The sequence below is a fragment of the Balaenoptera borealis genome, assembly GCF_965194805.1.
Source record: "Balaenoptera borealis genome assembly, chromosome: 13".
Lineage (NCBI taxonomy): Eukaryota > Metazoa > Chordata > Mammalia > Artiodactyla > Balaenopteridae > Balaenoptera > Balaenoptera borealis.
In genome coordinates, this window is record NC_138870.1 from 102,374,627 (window position 1) to 102,394,820 (window position 20,194).

A 20,194-nucleotide genomic window follows, 5' to 3' on the forward strand; every position below is an offset into this window, starting at 1 on the left:
CCCCCCGGTGCGTGGAAGAATTGTGTCCCACAGAACCGGTCCCTGGTACCAAAAAGGTTGGGGACCGCTGGTCTAGAGGCTCGCACTGGGATGAGTGGTTTGAATGCTGCCGGCTTTGCCCCCCATTTCCACTTGCACTTTGGCACTGCCCAAGTTCTCCCTGCTTGGTTAAGTCTTCCGTGCAAATGCTTCAGAAGCCCCTTATGTTATACATCGCTCCTCAGACATAAATTATTTCCTAGCAAATTGCAAATCTTGCTGTTCAGAAATATTGGTTGTTCTCACAAAGGCACGACTAAAAGGGAGGCATTCTACATGAAAGTGATCTCTGTGCATACAATGTGCTTGGCCAGGAAGACTCAGTTACATGCAGGTGGCATTTCCCCTTATGTTAATTTATCAATTTAGTATGATCTCAACAGTATTCTCAGGTCTTTTTCTGGAGCTAGATAAGTTTATTATCAGGTTTATTTAGATGGATAAATGAGCAGTAATAGCCCAGATATATAAATGTAAAAACACCTGAAACCTACGAGCATTAGGAGAAAACATGAATGAGTTTGTTTACGTAACAAACTGAGTGTAGAGAAAAGCTTCCTATATACCTCATTCTCAAAGCAATAACAGAAAAGCTTGATAAATTTAAATATACTTTAAAAAAAAGCCTTTGCACAGCACAGAACAAATAAGCAAAGTAAAAGCATAAATGACAAAGTGCAGGAAAATATTTACAACTTAAATCACAAACAGAAAGCTAATATCCATAATACGTAGTTTCTAAAATTAAGAAAAAGACGAATAGCCCTATTAAAACTTTATAAAAGATGAATAATTTACAGAGAAATAAATGCAAGGAACCATCAAACTAATGAAACAATGCTCAATCTTGCTCATAAAAAGACAAATGCACACTAACCTATACACTGAGATACCATTTGTCACCTATTTGAGAATAAACATGATTGGCAAGACCGTGGGGCAGTAGACATTCTCGTATGGTGGGAGTGCAAAATGGAACAGTGTCCAGCAAAATTAATACATATTTACTCTTGGACTCAGCAGTGTTGCTATTAGGAAACTTTCCCAGAGACTAGCTTAAGACCGTTAATTGCAGCTTTATTTACAATTCTAAGATGTTAGAAGCAACCCTGTGTCCCTCAGTAGGGAGTTGTGGTTTATCCATACAATGAACTATAATGCATTGTAAACATAACGTGAGGTGGTCTTCTATGTATTCTGAACATTCTGCAGAGTGTGGAAACAGCAACCACAAAAGATTTTTAGCGTATGCTGTCTTTTGTGTTATACAGGGGAGAAATATGAATTCCATATATTTTCAAAGAGAAACCATGGAAGAATAAACTATGAACTAACTTTAAAAAATTGTAACTTTAAGAGAAAGGGACAGTGTGGAATAGACAGGGGTGGAAATTAGAATTCTCTAGAGGTACCTGTTTTATAGTATTTACTTCAAAATCATGTGTATGTTTTACTTAATTAAAAAGTTACATCAGAAAGAAAAAATACAAATGCAGTTCTTCAAATAAAGGAAAGAAAAAAGAGAGGGAGGGAGGAAGGAATCTATCACACAGAGAAAATTATTTGAAGTGATTTTAAAACATCACATTTTGACTTTGTCGCTCTACTGGGATGTATCCTAGGAACAAAGGAGACACAGAGAAATTATAAACTGCATTCTGGGTAACATGGGTATTGTTATTCTGTATATTTATTTACACGTGTATATGTTTACTTATGTCCTTGTACATACCACATACTTCACATTTAGGGTAAAGAGAATAAGCAATTGTGTTTATATGGTTAGGAAGCAAGATTTTCAGCATAAAAGAGACACAAATATAAAAGCAAAGAAGTTAAAAACCCTTAGTATAAAGTTTGAGTTGGAAATAACTGTATGAATTCATGATTGGTGATTATTCCTTCTAGAAAGTACATATTTTCTAGCTTTGTTCACTGAAAAGGGCTAAAAACAGCGAGCCGCTGTAGCATCCAAATTGTGTTTTCTTAATACCATTTCTCCCAAAAAGGAACCAGGGCTCCTTAGAGAAATGGCTGGTTCTGGGTGGAGCAGAAAATAGGGAAGATGTACCTTGGACATACAGATTTACAAGAAAGTTGTCAGAGACCACGTGGAGCTGTGTCACAAGGACATAAGCGCCTACTTGAAGGGTTGACCGCTGGCCGAAGGTGGGATGGTTTTAGGATGAAAAAGAAAAACAACTGCAATGGGTTGAAACACATCGAATACATAAAAATCCGTCACAATATAAGATGTAATGCTAAAAATTTAAGAGTTCTTTTGAAGATTACTAAGGCACTAATTCATTTTTCTGAAAATTGATAAATAAAGGGAAAGAATGCAGCGTTTACCCTGCCTTTCAAGTTTGAGCTCTGTGTCAGGGCCATCAAAGAGTTGATGAGAGACACTTCTTTATAGAAGGATTCCCGCTAATAAGTGAAGAAGGAATAGTATAATAAGAAAATCACTGTTTTACTTTTGCACCCCTTAAAGAAATATTGGATTTAGGTAGCCAACATCAATAACTGCTAAAGCCCATTAGGGTAAAAAGCTGATACGGAGCTGTGTAACGGGTATATCTGGCCCCCAACACCGGAACCCACTGATGAGTCACTCAAATGAGAAACCGGACATTATGTACTTCTTGGTGTTATGCATAAGGAGTGCAGCATCCCTTATGAAGTTTTCTTGCTAAACTGAATTAATCGGAATTAAATCAAACCTGTAGATCTAACTACTAGTTTAGATAAAATATAAGGGACAGAGAGGCGTGATCCAGACATCATTGAAACACAGTCAGCCAGTCCAGAGTCCAGTACAAAGTCAGCCAGTCTTTGTACCAGACAAACAACCAGCTCCTTCACCGATGGATGATGTGGAGGAGGAGGGGCGAGTATCTTACAGACTAAAGAAGACACGGGAAGCCTGTCATCCCCATATTGGCTGGAGACTTTAAGTGCTGCTTTCAAGAAACCAGTTGTAAAAGGACATGTTTGAGATGTTCATGGATATTTGAACATGGACTGGCTGTTAGATGTCATTAAGGAGTTACAGTTAAGCTTTGTAGCAAAATAGCGACATGCTGGTTATTTTTGTCAAGGCGATATCTGTTAGAAATACTGAAGGATTAGCCAGTGAAATGATGTGATGTCTGAGGTTTATTTTAAATACTCCAGGGGTGGAAAGTGTGGAAAGAGGGTAGAGAAACAAGATTGACAGCATGGTAACTTGAAGCTGGATAATGGGTATGTGGTATTTATTACACCTGTCTCTCTACTTTGTGGTATGTTAGGAAAGTTCCACCAAAAAAGGGTTAAAAAAACCCTTTTAATTCCTATTGTTGACCTTAGATTGAAACCCTTAGTGGGCGGGGGGAGTCGCCGTGGAATCTGAACAACAGCTTCGTGGGGGTAGAATAGTATCTGTAGCGCGTGTGGTGCCGGTCCCCACACACAGATATACACGTTTTACTTGTCGTATTCATAGACAGCAGTTGCCACATTATCTGGTTGGTGCAGCGCCCTGTGCTAGGTTGATAGGGGAAGAAAGGAGGAAATGGTTAGGATCCTGGCCTGTGAGAAGGAGGGAAGGCCACCGCCAGCACAGTGTAGGGGAAGTGGAGATTGCCCGGGAAAGGAGGCACTTGGACTGGGCCTTGAGGAAGTGTGGGTAAAATTTAGTTATGTGGCAATGAAGAGAATATTCAAAAGGGATGAATTACACCAGCAAAGGTAGAGAGGAAGAAAAGCAAAGAGTGAGCGGAGTAACCAGCTTGGCTGAAGCCGGCGAGAATCTTGAATCTTGAATAGACTTGGTCAAGAAAAGAGGATGGGGCCAGACTCCACAGGGCCTTGGAGCCGGCTTAGAGCAGCTCCTGGCCGGAAGCCATGCCTCTTTTATTTTGTCTCCCTGGGTAGCCTGGTATAGTGCCCGCTTGGTACTCAGAAAATTTTTGTTGAATGAATTTACTCTGTATACAGTGAGGGAAACTGACCTGAATAAAAAACCTGTAAGAGCATCAAGAAGTTTAAAAAACAAAAAAACTTTTTCAGTGGAGCACAAGGTATAGATAATGTTGGTTGAATAAAGAGTAATAAACTTTGCCAGAAGTATTTGCCACTCTATAAATGCATTTCTAAATGAGGATGCCCAGATGCAGTTTCTCAGAGCAGGCTGTGTCCCAGATGGTAAGACTAACAGCCGGTGAAGTGGATTTTAGGGTTTCTGTACTAATAATGCTATGACTTCTTGAGAGCTTACTGTGTGTCAGGTCTGTGCTTCATGCTTGTCTTTTACCTACGAGAGGTATTACCCCTGTTTCACAGATGAAGAACCAAGGTCATAAAAGTAATTCACCCAAACCAGTTGTAGCAAGTATGATTTGAACCTAGATCTGTTTGAATTCTATCCTAAGCAAAGCTTTTTAAAAATGTAGATTGCAACCCATTAATGGAACATGAAACCAGTTTAATTGGTGATAGCCAGAATTTTTTTTTAATGAAGCAGGATAAGATGGACTAGAAAATGTTTCATGTATCACCAAAGAACTATACATGTTGTAATTAATACTGTGGCCAATTGGGGCAAATTATGTGAGAAAGATGGGGGGAGGGTATGTGATGAATACGTGCGTTGACAGACGTACCCACACGTGTGTGTTTCTGTATGAGTTTGTGTATGTATATTAGGTTCCATATAAAATGTATTTCTTACTATTTCTTAAAGTCTAGAGGTATTTACATAACATTGCAGGGGGCTGTCTGTCTGAGCTGGAGGGTAGCCAGGCTGGGCTCTAAGGTGTCCTCGGATGGACCCGACATGAGGGCTCTCCCCAGAGCACGTGGCCAGCCTGGGAGGGACACGCCCGAAGAAGCTCGGCCTGTCAGGGGATGGCAGGTATGTGAACTTGAGAGCTTGTTGCTGCCAGGCCCAGCAACCTCACACTCTCCCTTGCCTTGCTCTTAAGCCAGCGTTTCCTTTGATCACATGACCCGGGAATGCCCCGCTGCTTCCCTCACTGCTCCTGGTATGGCATTTCAGAAACTGTTCACTTGCAAAAAGGAGCCCACCTTCCCATACAGAAGAACTTTCATCGCTTGGGAAAACGATAGGTCAGCTGTTTGGCACTGCACAGAGTTTGCCCACCTTTAGGGGATCACGGTCTCTCAGGGCCCCCTCTCTTCAGGGCAGTCGTAGCAGCGCCCCAGCGGGGCTCCAGCCTGGACACCGGATCCCTGAAAGGCCCGTGGGCCATTCCAGCCACGCTGGCAGCTCTCCCAGGAGGGGCGTCGGAGCCCAGGGGACCACAGACTGTTCCATCTTCGCTAGAGTCTTCCCAGGGCTGCTCTCTTTTTTCCTCTCTTTGTTCACAGCAGAGTTAGAGAAGTTCTGGAGCACACGCATGTGCTGTGCGGTCTGCGTCCTCTGTGTGAGTGACACGAGTCGTCTCCCAACGCTGAGGCTCTGCTGCGGGCAGAGAACCCAGCCCGGGAACGTTCCCGGAGACCCGGTGCTGACTTGCTCCTGCAGGCGGGCTCTTCCCTCTGACTGTGCTCACAGAGTAAGGAGGGCGGCAGAGAAGCCTTCTTTCTCCATCTCCCCTGGAGCACTGCTTCTTTCTTCTGGGCCTCTTTTTTTCTTTTTAATTCTCATACAGTAAAGTTGACTTTTGGGGAGAGTATACAGTTCTTTGAATTTTTAAAATATCTGTGTAGATTCGTGTAACCACTGGTACCACAGTCAAGATACAGAACAGTTGCATCGACCCAGAAATCTCTCTCGTCCCATCTCTATAGTTATACCCTTTCCCCACCCATAACCCCTGGCAACCAGTGATCTCTTTTCTACCATGGTAGTTTTATCTCTTTTGAAGGTTTCGTATAAATGGAATCATGCAATATGTAACATTTTAGGGCTGACTTCTCTCGCTCATCATAGTGTCTTTGAGAGTCATCCAGGTTAACGAAAGTGAATTCCTTTTCACTGCTGTGTAGTATTCCATGGTAGGGATGTACCACCGTTTGTTTATCCATTCACCCTTTGAAGAACGTTTCTGTTGTTTCCAGCTTTTGGGCTATCACAAATACAGGTGCTGTGAACATCTGTATACAGGGTTAAGTTTTCATTTCTCCAGGGTCAGTACCCAGGAGTGGGACTGCTAGATTGTGTAACAGTATATGTTTAATTTTATAAGAAGATACAAAACCATTTTCCAGAGTAGTTGTTCCAGTTTACATTTCCCAGCGATAAATTAGAATTCTAGTTGCTCCACATCCTCGCTTGCACCTGGTATTATCAGTATTTTCTATTTTAGCCATTCTAATAGGCATGTCGTGGTGTTGCATTTTGTTTTAGTTTGTGTTTCCCTAATGGCTAATAATGTTGAATGTTTTTTTTATGTGCTTAATTTGTCATCCTTATATCTTCTCTGGTCAGGTGTCTGTGCAGTCCTCGCCTATTTTTAGATTGAGTTGTTTTATTGTTGAGTTTTGAGAGTTCTCTATGTGTTCTAGATTCAGTTTCTTTGTTGCGTATGTGATCCACAATATTTCCCCTCAGTCTGTAGTTTGTTTTTTCATTTTCTTGGCAGTGTTTTTGTCATAGCAAGAGTTTTATAATTTTGATGAAGTTTGGTTTATCAGATTTTTCTTTTATAGATCTTGCCTTCAGGGTCATTCTAAGAACTCTGTGCCTAATTCAAGATCACAAAGATTTTCTCGTATGTTTTCTCCTAAAAGTTTTATAGTTTATGTTTTACATTTAGGTCTATGTTGCATTTGAGTCAGTCTTGTGTAAAATGTGAAGTTTAGGTCAAATTTCTTTTTTCTTTGCACAAGGATGACCAGTTATTCCAGCACCATTTGTAAAAAATACTATCCTTTATTTTTTTTAAATTTATTTATAGTTTATTTATTTACTTTTGGCTACATTGGGTCTTTGTTGCTGCGCCCGTGGGCTTTCTCTTGTCGCGGAGCACGGGCTCTAGGCGTGCAGGCCTCAGCCATTGTGGCTTGTGGGCTCTAGAGCACAGGCTCAGTAGTTGTGGCGCACGGGCTTAGTTGCTCCGCGGCATGTGGGATCTTCCCAGACCAGGGCTCGAACCCGTGTCCCCTGCATTGGCAGGAGGATTCTTAACCACTGCACCACCAGGGACGTCCTTATCCTTTGTCTGTTGAATTGCATTTGTACCTTTGTCCAAAGTCACATGGCCCTATTTGTATGGGTCTATATCACTGGATATTTGCTTCTGTTCCATTGATCTCTGTGTCTAACTCTTTACAAATACCGCGTTGTCTTGATCACTGTAGATTTATATTAAGTCTTAAAATTGGGTAGTGTGATTCCTCCAACTTTGTTTTAGCCTAAACAGTTCTACCTTCTTTGCCCTTCCGTGTAAATTTTAGAGTAGCTTATCTATAACTATACAGAACCCTGGTGTGATTGTGATTGGAATTACGTTAAATCTGCATCTCACTTTGGAGGAGAATTGATATCTTTACTACACTGAGTCTTGCAATCCATGAACAACAAATGTTCTCTCCTTATTTAGATATCTTTTGATTTCTTTCATTAGTGTTTCGTAGTTTTCAGCATACAGATCCTGTATATGCTTTGTTAGAATTGTATCTAAATATTTCACTTTTTGAAGGGAGCTATTATAAATGGTTTTTTTTTTTTAAGATTCAGTTCCTAGTTATTCATTGCTTGTAAATGGAAATACTGTTGAGTTTTGAGTGCTGACCTTGTCTTCTGTGGCCTTGCTAAACTCACTTATTCTAGGGGTTTTTAAAAATAGATTTCCTGAGATTTTGTACATAGATAAGCATATCCTCTTTGAATAAGGATGAAGTTGTGTTTCTTCCTTTCCAATCTGTATGCTTTTATTGCCATTTCTTGTCTTATTGCACTGCTAAGCCTTTTCTGATTATGCTGTGATGTCTCTCTTCCCTCTTCTCTGGGGGTACTGAATGGGAACAGAAGTCACTTTTTACTGAATGGAGAATTATTAAAACTGAAGAGAAAAAAATAATTACAAGAAAGGCAAAACCAAAAGAAAAAGAAAGAAAATGGCCTAATGTTTAAAAAAAATATATGACCCAACTATCGGAAGAACAAGAGAAAAATAGTTGTGTTTATACTCAGGCATATTTGTATGTAAACATATCCTCTTCTGGAATTAACTTTGGAGCATTCTTATGCCAGTCCTTTCTGGGTAGAAAGAATAGCCAGTAGAACTGAGTTGTAAAGAAATGCAAAACCGTACCTGCAGAGCATCTTCTGGCCTTTTGGACAGAAAAGACCATTCTATACCACGTGTTCCAGCTGCCACCATCCCAGTGAACGTGTGTGTCACAGACCCTCTGGGAAGTCCTCTAACATAGGGCGTGGGCCTTGCCCAATGCATTGCCTTAGAAACATGGCGAGTCACCACCTCCTATTGCCATCTGTCAGGTTGTCGCCATAACTCTGTTCCTGGTTCTCGTGGCCGTTTGTCTTGTGGAGAGGGAGAGCAGATGCTGCGCCGTCTCTTCCAGGGTGTCACAGCCTTAGAGTTGAGACAGTCGAGGGGCAGTGAGGGAGAGCAGGCAGCTTGGGGGAGAACTCTCGGGGTCTCCCAGCCCTTCCTGGGGGAAACCAAAGCTGCCTTGGAGGAAAAGAAACGCAACTGCTTTGTTGAAGGAGGCCAGTCCGCTCAGACTCCAGCTGTTCTCCTGCCGTATCTGCCTCTCCTAGTCCTGACTGGAGTGGTACAGCAGAGAAGCCGGTCCAGGGGATCGTCCAAGTCAAGTTCCTGGAAAGGAAAAGGAGATTTTAAATGGTTTTTACCAAATGGGGGTGGTGAGTGGGTAACATTACACTAAAGTGTATTTCCTGCTTTTTTTCCTTCTCTACTGCCCACTCTTGATCATTACAAATCGTTAGTAACCTGTCACCAGCACTGTTGACCATGCAGATCTTCAGAGCCCGCCATTTCCAGAGGTTCTAATTGCAGCCTGGAGCCACCTTTGAGAAACACTGCCCCTCAGTCCTTACCATCCTCAGAAAAGGAGGGGTGGGGTGGGCAGGGGAGAAGAGGTGGACGGGCACCCACGCAAGAGTGTTGGGGTCTGCGACACGTCACTCTTTGTTTCTACCTGGCAGCGAAACCCATAGCTCACTGGTTCTGAGATGGGGCTCCGTGTCCATGTCCCTGTGCTCGCGTTCTGGACCGCAGCGTAGGACTGTGTGCTCCCTCTGTAAGTGGCTTAGTTGAGATTTTATAAGAAATTAAGACTAAAGTTAGAAAATAAAAACATCGTGAGAGTTTATAGAAGGGGCATGCCCTTGCTGAAAGTTTATATTTAGCCCGCATTTAACTCTTTTTAATCTGTTCAAACATTTACTTATTTGCCTGTTGAATCATTCAGAAATAATTATTCTATAGTGTTTCTATTTTATTAAAATATAGTTAACACTGGAAAATGTGGCTAGAATTAGGTGAATGCCAAAGGTGGCTTTGGGCAATTTTAGTCTGTGTAATAACACCTTTTCTCCTTAGTGTGACTGTTTATAATACAAATACAACTTGGAGTTTTGTTAATGGAAGTTTCGTGAAACACAGAATCTGAGTAGTTTTCATGCTTAAAGGTTTTGTCTCTTTAGTGCCTTTTGTGGTGAGCATGGATCTCCAACTGAGTTAACATAGTAATACCAACAGTAGATGCTTAGGGGCTATCACTCAGCCCCTGACAGCAAAGGCTGTGAGGTGGAATTAGTAGCCCTTTGCTGTTGATTGGAAACCTGGAGCTTGGGAGATTCCATGGAGCTGCTGTGGGCACCGACACCACACTGACACCCGGCCACCCCACAGCCCTTTGGCTCCATGCCCGGCCTACACATCACCCGTCTGCTAGAGGATGGCCTGATCAGAGAGCCCCGGGCTGCATATCCTCACCCTTGAGCATGCCTTGTGATATTTCTGAACTTTAGTTTTCATGTCCTTAAAGCCAAGATGGTAATAGTCTCTGTAACAGAGGGAATATTCTGCAGAGATGAAAAACACGCACTGTGTAAAGGCTGCAGGTGATGTTTCTATTTTTTTCCATCTGAAACCTAAGAAATGTGGACCGTATTTTACCTGAATCTTAAATTTGTTTGTTAATAGTAACTAATCTTTTTGCAGCACTTTACTTTTTACAAAGCACTTTCACATGCACATCATTGAAGGAGGTTTGCAAAATAGTCGGCTTTGCTTAGAACTCTCTCGAGAGCCATGGTGTGTGTGGAAAGAAGTCTGTGGCTGATGACAGCCCCTCCGGATAAACTCCTACAGAGAATTGTAGAATAAACCTTCCTGTTTCGAGAGAAGCAAAAATGGCTTCCAATCAGTTGAACATTCTACAGTGATGTTTGTCTTGGGACTTGGAACTCGTGCCTGTGTTCTGTGCGTTTCGCAAGGTGAAAGTGAGAGTGGACAGTTCTTGCCATTCTGGTGAAGCATCTCCAGGGTTGGGTTGTATCATAGCCCTTCTGTTCTTTCAGCCAAAGAAGAGAGGATAAGTCACTCCTCTTTTCAGAATTGCATAAATAGGTGGAGCAGTAGGTTTTTGAACGGGCTCTACAGGACAGTGATTATACTTGGCAGGTATGGTACATGATAAGTATATTTCATCTGACCATCCTTTTTTTTTCGCCTTTAAAAACTTTTCCTTTCAGGAAAGTTCACGTAACATAGCCATGCAGTTTTTCATACAATTTGCAGAGATCTATGAACTCCCTGGGACCTGTTTTTGGACCTGAAAGTTAGAACCCTGCTTTAAGGGAATTAAACTGTGATCTGGAAGAAAAATCTGGACTTAAAGCCTAGGCAGGCCTGATTCTAAATCATATAGGTGCTCAGATGCTTAGTAGCTGTGTGATTTGGGGCAGGAATAATTGAGCCCCAGTTTTCTCAGTAGAGAAAAAGGAGAAAAATAATGCATGCATTATATCTTGCCAGGGTTGCTATAAGCATTAAATATAATATATGTAAAGTACATCAAGTGGTGCTTGGTATTTGACAGTCACCCAAAAATACTAACTACTGCTGCTACTGTTTTTAAGCATTTATCATCCAATTAAATTAGTTTTTGTGCCAGAGAGTCTGAGACAGATGTAAGTTTTTTAAAGGTTTATTGATGGGAGGGACTGTTTTTCTCAGCTTTTTATTTTCACATATCATTTTGCACGTAATTTCTTAGTAAATGTATCGAGTTGAACTTATTGAACCAAGTAGTATTTATGTCAGTCGAATAGTGGGCAAGGTTGAACTTGAATGATTTTATGTATATGAGCAGTAATCTTAAATAAACCAAGACGCTACTTTTATATTTTGAAAAATAATTGATTTGGATTTTTCTCTTGAAATTTTACTGTGTCGCTCCTAAGTAGTACCTTACTTACTGAGATCAGCCAGCTTTAAGGAGGAGTTTGTCATACTTTGCTACATACTGAATAGCCTATAATGATCAAGGTTATCCAGTTAGCATAAAGTGGTTTAGTTTTTATTACATACTTGTTACCGTAGCTGGAGTTGGGTGGGTGTTTAAACCTTCGTGAACTCAAAATTCTTTTATGATGATGGAACATTTCATGTTTTAATACTCTTCGTACAGAGTATGTGTTTAAATATTTTACCAGGTATGTGTTTTTTACAGGTTCATATAATATATAAAATGCATTTCTGTTCCAAGAAAAATATAAGTGGTAAACAGTTGGGAGAGAGCTTGCATATTTCCCTTTATTATCCTGTCTGATGATTAATGCATTCAGCTATGTTCAGCCTCACGTGTAACCAGGTTAGTGTTTAGTTTTGGTTAGGCTGTTTTCCTTGTGAGAACAAAAATAGCCTATCCTGTGCCCTGCCTGTCTTCCAGATGGAGTTTTTGCATTGTTTCCACATCACGGTACTTAATGTAAGGTCAGATTTTCTTGTGAAAACAGATTTTGGATTAACTGTGTGTGTGCACTTGCACACACCCCTCCACACCTGCCTGTACGGTTAAGCTCCAGCAACCTGCTACGGTCATGGGTCTAATTTCAAGATGCAAAAGAGAGTGGATGTTCTGCTTTATGGCATAAAAGGGCCGAAGCAAGTTCTGAATACACGGTAGATCTGCATGGAGACCATGATGCTTAATAGAAAGAGCATGAACTTTCAGATCCACTGGTGACCTTGGACGAAGCCCTCAGTAGCTGAGTCTCTGGTTCTGATTAATGTACCTTGCTTGATTATTGTGAGGATTTAACGCTGGGGCTGGCAAACTACAGCCTGTGGGTCTGTTTTTGTCAATAAAGTTTTATCGAGACACCAGCCATGTTCCTTCCTTTCGTGTTGTCTTGGCTGCTCACATGCTACACCAGCACAGTTGAGTAGTTGTGACAGAGACCACAGTATGGCTTGCAAAGCCTAAACTGTTTATTTTCTGGCTGTTTACCGGAAAAGTTTGCTGGCCCCTGATATAATGCAATCAAAAAATCATGGTTTGAGTCTCAGCCGTGCTACTCAGTACCCATGACCATAATCATGTTCTGTAACCTCTTCGTACCTTCTGGTTTTGCTCTATAAATATTATTTATCCATCCATTCAGTGAATATTATGTGCTTGCTATGAGTCAAGCATTGTTCTAGGCTCAGGAAATGCAGCAGTGAACACAGTAGACCCATATACCTGCCCTCGTGGAGCTTACATTCCAATGACACCTACTCAGTGAGGATAATAATACCTCACCGGGAGGATTAGATGAATTAAGCCTTGTAAAAGCACATTTAGAACATTCCTTGGCAGGTGCTCAGTTTCGCTGTTATTGTTATGCTAAGTGTAGGGTTGTAAATGTTAAAACAAAGTAGAACCTCAGCTCAGGGTTGGAACCCTTGGAATTCCATGTTTACTGTCCCTAATGTTTTTATTGAAAGAGTGAATAAGTAAAAGTAAATAGGAATATACCATTCATTACCCCATGTAGAGAGAGCATAGCTCATAAGAAACTATGTGTAATCTCCACTAAGTCAGTAAAATAGTGTCACTGAGGTCCCAGTTCAGAGCAATGTGAAGTTCCCAGGTTGTTCGTGGTACAGAGGACTGTGCAGATGGAGAAGATGAGAGCAGGAAAAGCAAAACATCTGATACCTCCAGTCTCTTAATATTTATTTATGGAACTTGGAATTAACTCCTGGAATTTTATGCTCATTCCATATTTTAAATTCTCATTAGACATAAGATCCTTTGGACTTCTGAAGTTCTTTGAATCTAGGAGTAGGGAGAAGAAGCACTCGGGAATGTAAGGATAAGCATAGGCTAATATTCTTTGAAGTGGTGATTATGTTTTAAGACTGAAGATTAATATTTAAAAATATGAAATCGATTCTGGTTTCTTTATATACTTAAATATTGGTAATCTAATCAAATTGGTGTTTGCACACAAGGTCCTTGGACCTGAGTGTTTTACATCTTAGTACTCAGGCATGTATGGGGGGCGGGGTGGGATAGAGATAATTGGTGAGTGGAATGAATACATAGTGGCAGAGGACCTCGAAGCCCCTGATTGTATGACTTGGGGAAAATAATTTTGCTAATTTTCTCATTTGTAAAGTAAGAAGATTGGACCAAATTTTTCCAGGTCCTTTGCCGCTTTAATTATGTGATTTGTGAATTTTCTCTTTAACCGATTTCCCAAAGTAGAAAGCTTTGTATTGTTTTTCTCTCCTGCTAGAAACTGCTATTTGTTCCTTCACATAATGACGTAACACCTTTGGTTCTTCATGTTCTAATTACAGAACACATAATATTGGAATAACAGGGCCCTGCCCTTCTTGAGAAGTTGTCAGTTTCCTCATCTTCTTAATCAAGATGATTTCCTTTCATAATCCTCATCTGTAGGTGGGGTATAATTTTGATGGGCCACATAATTACCTAAGTCACTTTCCAGTTCCCACGTTTTATGATTCCAGAGTAAAATTCAGAAGACTAGAGATGGACCGGAAGGCAGAAGGCTGTGTTACTTGGTTTTGTTCTTTTAAGGTGGAAAAGAAGGAAACCTCCACAGCTGCGAGCTTTCCCAAACTAGACGTGCTATAGGGAGGTGGCTGGGACCCCCCCCCCCCCGCCCCCGGTAGTGATTGCAGGTTCTCAGTAGGCAGCTCTGTTGTTTTTCTGTGATGTTTATGCAGATCCTTTTTCCTATAAAGCTCTTCCTTTTGCAAAGAACTCTGTAAGAAATGTTCATACCTAAAAGCCTATATGATGGGAGATGACCCATTCAAGATTGCCTTGTATAATTACAGCTGTACAGACTAAGACTTGAAATCTGTGGTTTGTGGTGTGTGATTTGGCAGAGATCAAATAAAATTCATATACACTTTTTGAAAATACAAAGAGAAAATCATCTGTACTTTATTTGAAAACATGCCATTTCTCTGGAACTTTCTTTTTTAGAGTAATTAGTAATATGTTTTTGAAAAATCACGTGAAGTAAAATGGAAAAGTATACTCCAGTGATTTTACCAATCAGGTAGTCATTGCCCTTAAAAATATAAGGTTTTAAAAAATTTATACACAAACACACACACACACACACACATATATACACACACACGGTTAATACTATCTGTGACTTATAACATCTGCAGTATTCCAGATTTATGAAATTCCAACTAAGAAGTCTTATCTACGTAAAAAGACAGACAGTATAATTTTAAACTTCTGATTTTTAGCCTGTTTTTGCATCGTACGTTTTGAAGGCAGAGAGCAGAGTGTGAGTGAAGGCCTCCTTCCTGGCTATTTTAGAGGGTTTCTCGTGGTGAAACGTGTTCAGGTAGGTAGTCTGGTGGTTAGGAGCTCTGGTTCTAGAGTCAGCTGGATTCAGGTCCAAACCCTGGCCATGCTGTGGACCGGGGAGTGACCCTGTAGGAGCCTGTTCCTCTCAGAAAGAAGGGACAGCAGGAAGTCCTACCTCAGGCTTTTGGGAGGATTAGGACGGGTAGTTGAGGTAACATGAGCAGTGCTGGGCAGACACTTAGTAGATATTAACTGCAGTTTTTTTTGTTTGCACGAGTGATCCTGATCTTCCTTCTGAAATCTAAACCTTGGTCAGTGACTTCCTTCTTTATCTCCTAATGGAAGTCCTTTGGCACCTTAAGAGCAGTGTGTCGGGAATTGGACTTCCAGTTCTGGATCGAGATGGTGTAGGTGCACTTCTCTGTATTCCTTCTGCTAAGTCGGGCTAGAAACCCTGGGCATTATATGTAAAACAAGCATAGGGAGACTCAGAAGGTGGAGAAGAGGGCAGCCTGCCTAGGGGCCTCAGGACTCCAGGGACGGCCCGATGGTGCATTCTCTGGGTTCTCTTTTTGCCCCATGTTTCTCAGACTGGATGTGAGAGAAGCTATCGATCCAGAAACACGGGTGCGGACCAAAAAAGCCCCCAGGAGAAGCGTGCTCTTTCTAGCCAAAGGACGAGAAAGGGGCAATTTAGCAAGACGGACTTTTAGACGGTAACCGCCCTACTTCAGACAAGAGCACCACGGAAAAAAAACGTAGCCCCCCCGCACCCCATCGGAAAAGGCCGAGTGGGGAGTCTGGACTTAAACCTTCACCCAAATGTAATGAGGTTCCCCCCTCCCCCCGCTGGCTGGGGTCAGAGAAGACTGGACTTCCATCCCTGCCCCATGTAACAAGGCACCCTCCCTCGCCTGCCCAACCGTGCTGTCAGTGGAGGCCACGTGGGGAGCTGGAGCGCCCACCTATTCGGGAGCGGTAGGTGTAAAACTATGGCTTCCTTCTGCCCAGCAGGAAGGAGGCTGAGGGGGGACCTGGACCTTCGCCCTCACATGGCAGCAGCAGGAGGCCGCTCCCCACAGCCCTCACTGTCTTGGTGTTAGAGGAGAGCAGCTAAAACAGGAGATTCACTTAAGACCCACAGTCTCAGCAGTATACCCCAAATGTTTAGAGTATAATTAAAAATCATGCATTGTACTAAGAACCAGGAAAATCTCAACTTGAAAGAGAAAAGGCAGCCAGCGGATGCCAGCACCTCGATGACACAGACGTTAGAGTTACCTAACGAGGGTTTTCAAGCAGCATTCGTGAAAGTGCTTCAATGAGCAGTAACGAACAATTGACACAAATGAAGAAATAGAAAATCTCAGCAGAGAAAGAGAGGATATAGAGAAAATCCAAATGGAAATTTTAGGACTGAAAAATATAACAACCCAAAATAAAGTGAAAAAACTCATTGGACTGGTTCGGTAGCACAACGGAAAGGACAGAGGAAAAAAATCAGTGAACCTGAGGAGAGAATATAAAGTGTCCAGTCTGAACAACAGAAAGAAGATAGACTGGAAGAAAATTGTCAGGGACATGTAAGACTCTTAATAACGGTCTGACATTCTGTCATCAAAGTCCCAGGAGGAGAGAAGAAAGAGGGTAGGGCTGAAAAAGTGTTCAAAGAAACAGTTTCCCAAATTTGACAAACCAAACCTACAGATTCAGGAGAGTCAAGACTGGGGTCATGTTTCCTTGGTTCAGCTTATAGACAGTGACCGTCCCAGCTCTCTGGAATGTTTATGATCCCAGTTGCCCATCTGTCCTCTTAAGAAGGGGTCTTGTTTTCAGTCTTTATTCTTAATGACCAAAATCCGCTTGCCTTAACCTTAGTCCAGGTTACATCAACCAACATTTTCAATAGAAGCATAGCAAGATAGTCTTTTTGCTAAATATCTTATGTTTTCCTAAGCTAGCAATCACCTGGGTAATATACCCAGTAGAAATGAGTGCTATGTTTACCAAAAGTCATGTACGTGAATGTTCATAGCAGCTTTATTCGTAATAGCCAAAAACTGGAGAGAGCCCAAGTGTCTCTCACTAACAGAATGGGTAATACACCATGGTATGTTAATCCAGTGGAATAATACACAACAATGAAGATGGCAAGCCACCGTGAGGTGCAGAGGTAGGTTTAGTAAAGGAAACCAGACACAGGAGAATGCGTACCGTGTGACTCCATTTACCCCAGATTCCAGAAGAGGCAGAAATAATCATCTAAGATGATAGAGACTAGAGTACCAGTTACTGTGAGGGCTTATCATCTGGTGGGGTGCTGGGACGTTCTCTGTCTTGCTCTGGGTAGTGGTTGCACATGTGCAGACATACGTAGAGCTTCTAAAAGCCGTCACACTTAGGAATTGTGCACTTCATTGTAGTAAGTTAAGTTTTAAAATAAAATGTGTATGTGTTCTGAAACACAGATCTCTATGTAAACTCTTGGTATTGCCTTCAGGGCCTTCCGTGCTGGGCCTGCCCTGGCAGGGTTAGGTGTGCCCCTCTTCTGCATGCCCATGGCACTTCACGTCTCCTCCAGCTCTGGATATTAATGGCGGGGTTGCTTGTCTCTGGGGCCTTTTCTCTCTCCCTTCTCCCCACCCCCACCCGGAATTTAGTCAGGGCAGCACATGTGTCTCATTCACCCCTTAGTTCCCAACACAGGATCTGTCAGAAAGTAGCTATCTTTTAAATTTTTGTCAAATGAATAAATAGTTGCAGATTAAAAGGTTTTCAAGTGCTCGCGTATTAACAAACAGGGAAATCAGCCGTGGAGAAGGGACCTGGAAATGAAGTGTGGCTTCCCTGTCAGGCTAACGGTGAGATTCCTGGGGGACTGGAGGAATGAATGGCCAGAGTCCTTTCCTGCTGCTCGGGACGTTCACGTTTGGCACCAGAGAGGCCTCTTCCTGGGGCTCCTGAGGCTGGCAGCGTGCCGGTCCCGTTGTTCCTGACTGCTTCCGGGCAGGGGCCTGCCCCCAGCGGTCCCGGCCCGCCTCATTGGCCCCTTCCTCCCCCTTTCTCGATCCGGAGCGCTCTCAACTGTGTTCTTGGGATTTTTCCAGCATATTTAATGTTATTTCAGTCATTGTCTCTTTTCTGAAGACCTGAAGTATATGTCCTCCTGCAATTTATAGGGTGCAATTGAAAAAAGCATGAATTTTAAAACTTAACAAACCTGGGTTTTGTCACTCACTCTGTGACTGTGAACAAGTTGATTAACCCTTACAAATCTCATTTTCCTTATCTGTCTGATTCCTACCTTGCAAAGCTCTTATGAGCACCACATTTTTGTTGGCATGTAAGGAGATATTTGGTATATGTTTCCTTCCTCTTTTCCATTCCCGTTCTCTAGCAGAGCGAACAGTGTTTCTAATGATAGACGTGTTTCTGAAATGAGGCATCTTTATTCGTAGACACATCCCCTCCTGGTAGTCTGCTTCTGAAAGGTGACAGTGGGCCTTCCATGTGACGCCTTCAGAGGCTGTGATGGTGTCAGCCAGTCAGTCAGGATTCATGGTTGGCAAGCAGGGGAGAGAAGGGCAGGATGTTGGTCGCCCCCCTTGCCCGCCAGTTCACCTGTGGGCTTCATTCCTGCCTGTGCCCAGAGGCCGAACACCTCAGAGCAGGGGCCCCCCCTCTGTTCTCAGAGCTGTTCTTTCTCATTCACGATACTCCTTCCAAGGGCGGACCTGTGCCGATGTGTACATCGATGTGTGCCGATCTGTGCTGATGTGTACCGTGACTCCCAGACTCCCAGCACTGGCTGGTGGCTCAGGCCCTCAGCAAGTCTTTTTTTTTTTTTAAACACAATTGGCCAGTTGATAAACAGTTTCCGAGGCTATATTTATTAGTGGCAAGGAGCTCATCCTAATACACAAGGAGCAGTTGAGATTCTGTCTGTGGGTTAAAAATTAAAAATTGAATGTGTTCAGGACAGAATTCTGTTTGTTCAAGCACTGAAGTGTGACATGGTAGACGATGCGTTATGGGTAGGAATTATACCCCAAGTAGCAGAGGTGGAATGCATATTTTAAAAAACTCGCTCTATGGGTTATTTTTGTTCCGAACGTAGCTGTGCGTGTTAGCGCACATGTGCCAAAACAACTCTTCTGAGCTGCTTTGTTTTCTCTGCCACTGACACGGTTTCCCGATCCCTTTCTAGTATGACTGCTTTCTCGAGTCGTGTCTTGTGTACTGAAAGGAGGCTGCTAAATGGAGTGGAGCTTGAAGTCACGTGCACTCAAGTACATTAGAGAGAAATGCATTTCTTGATTCATATTTTCCCCTGCTTCTGCTTAAAAACAGAGGTCTTTCATCTAGCTCTTCACATATTTCACTGGTCAGCTTTTGACGTTTTGCTTAAACTCCAATAATGGAAAAATAACACTGTGCTTATACTTCTTTTTCCTCATTCTTCAGCTAGTCTGAAGTTCTTTACAAAGAATGCAACAAAAATGCCATAAGTAGAAGGATAAATAAAGAAGATGATGTTCATATCTAGCATTTTCTTGAACACTTCCTAGAAGCCAGGTGTTGTGCAAGACACCCTTTTCTCACCACCTACTTGATGACACTTGGTAGGAGAGCTTTTTGCCTGTTTTCCACATGAGACCAAGGTGACTCATCCACGTTCACGTAGCGGAGACGGTGGCAGTGCTTGGGTCCTGCTCCCGCTCTCCTGCCGTCGCCCCTGCCACGTCCCAGGGGCTGGGAGTCGGGGCAGTGCTGTGCCGAGGGAGGGGCGCCGTCCTGCTGGAGGGGCCTGCTTGTCAGCCTCTGACCCTCATTCGCCTGGACCAAACACTTGGAGATGTCTTATGTTCCAGATCAGTTGAAAATACCTTTCTGACATCCAGCCCTCAGGTTTCTGGTTGCTTCGTAACTGGTCAGTGTGGAAGCAGATGCTTTTGGTGCTTTAGCATTCGTTCACTGGACGGTTCCTGCGTTTCCACCACGTGTGCGGCACTTCCTTCTCACTTAAAACAATTACTCCTCTTTCAGTCTTGTAAGCAGAATACAGTAAGCTGCTTTGAAACCAGTTAATTTCATTCATTATTTAAACAAAGATTTTATCTGCTGGGTGAAGAATTCATGAGAAAATTGCACTGAATTCAGATGCAGATGTTTGCCGAAGAAAAGTGAGTTGTTAATCTTCCTGGAATTTGGTGGTTGAACTTAAAAAATATTTTTATTAATCACATTGTCCTTTGTACTTCTGGACATTTTAAGAGTCTCAGTATTACTGTTCTTGAACAGCTTCTTTGTTTTTCCATAAATGCTTTCAGAGCACTGCTGCTGTACCCCATTGGGCTTC

The 20,194-nt window shown here is 42.3% G+C and overlaps 1 protein-coding gene across 1 annotated transcript in view; it reads left to right on the forward strand.

Moving 5' to 3' along the window:
* The window catches only part of ATXN10 (ataxin 10), a 153,359-nt gene that overhangs the window by 87,070 nt on the left and 46,095 nt on the right, over positions 1-20,194 (forward strand). The gene's annotated exons all lie outside the window — the stretch shown is intronic.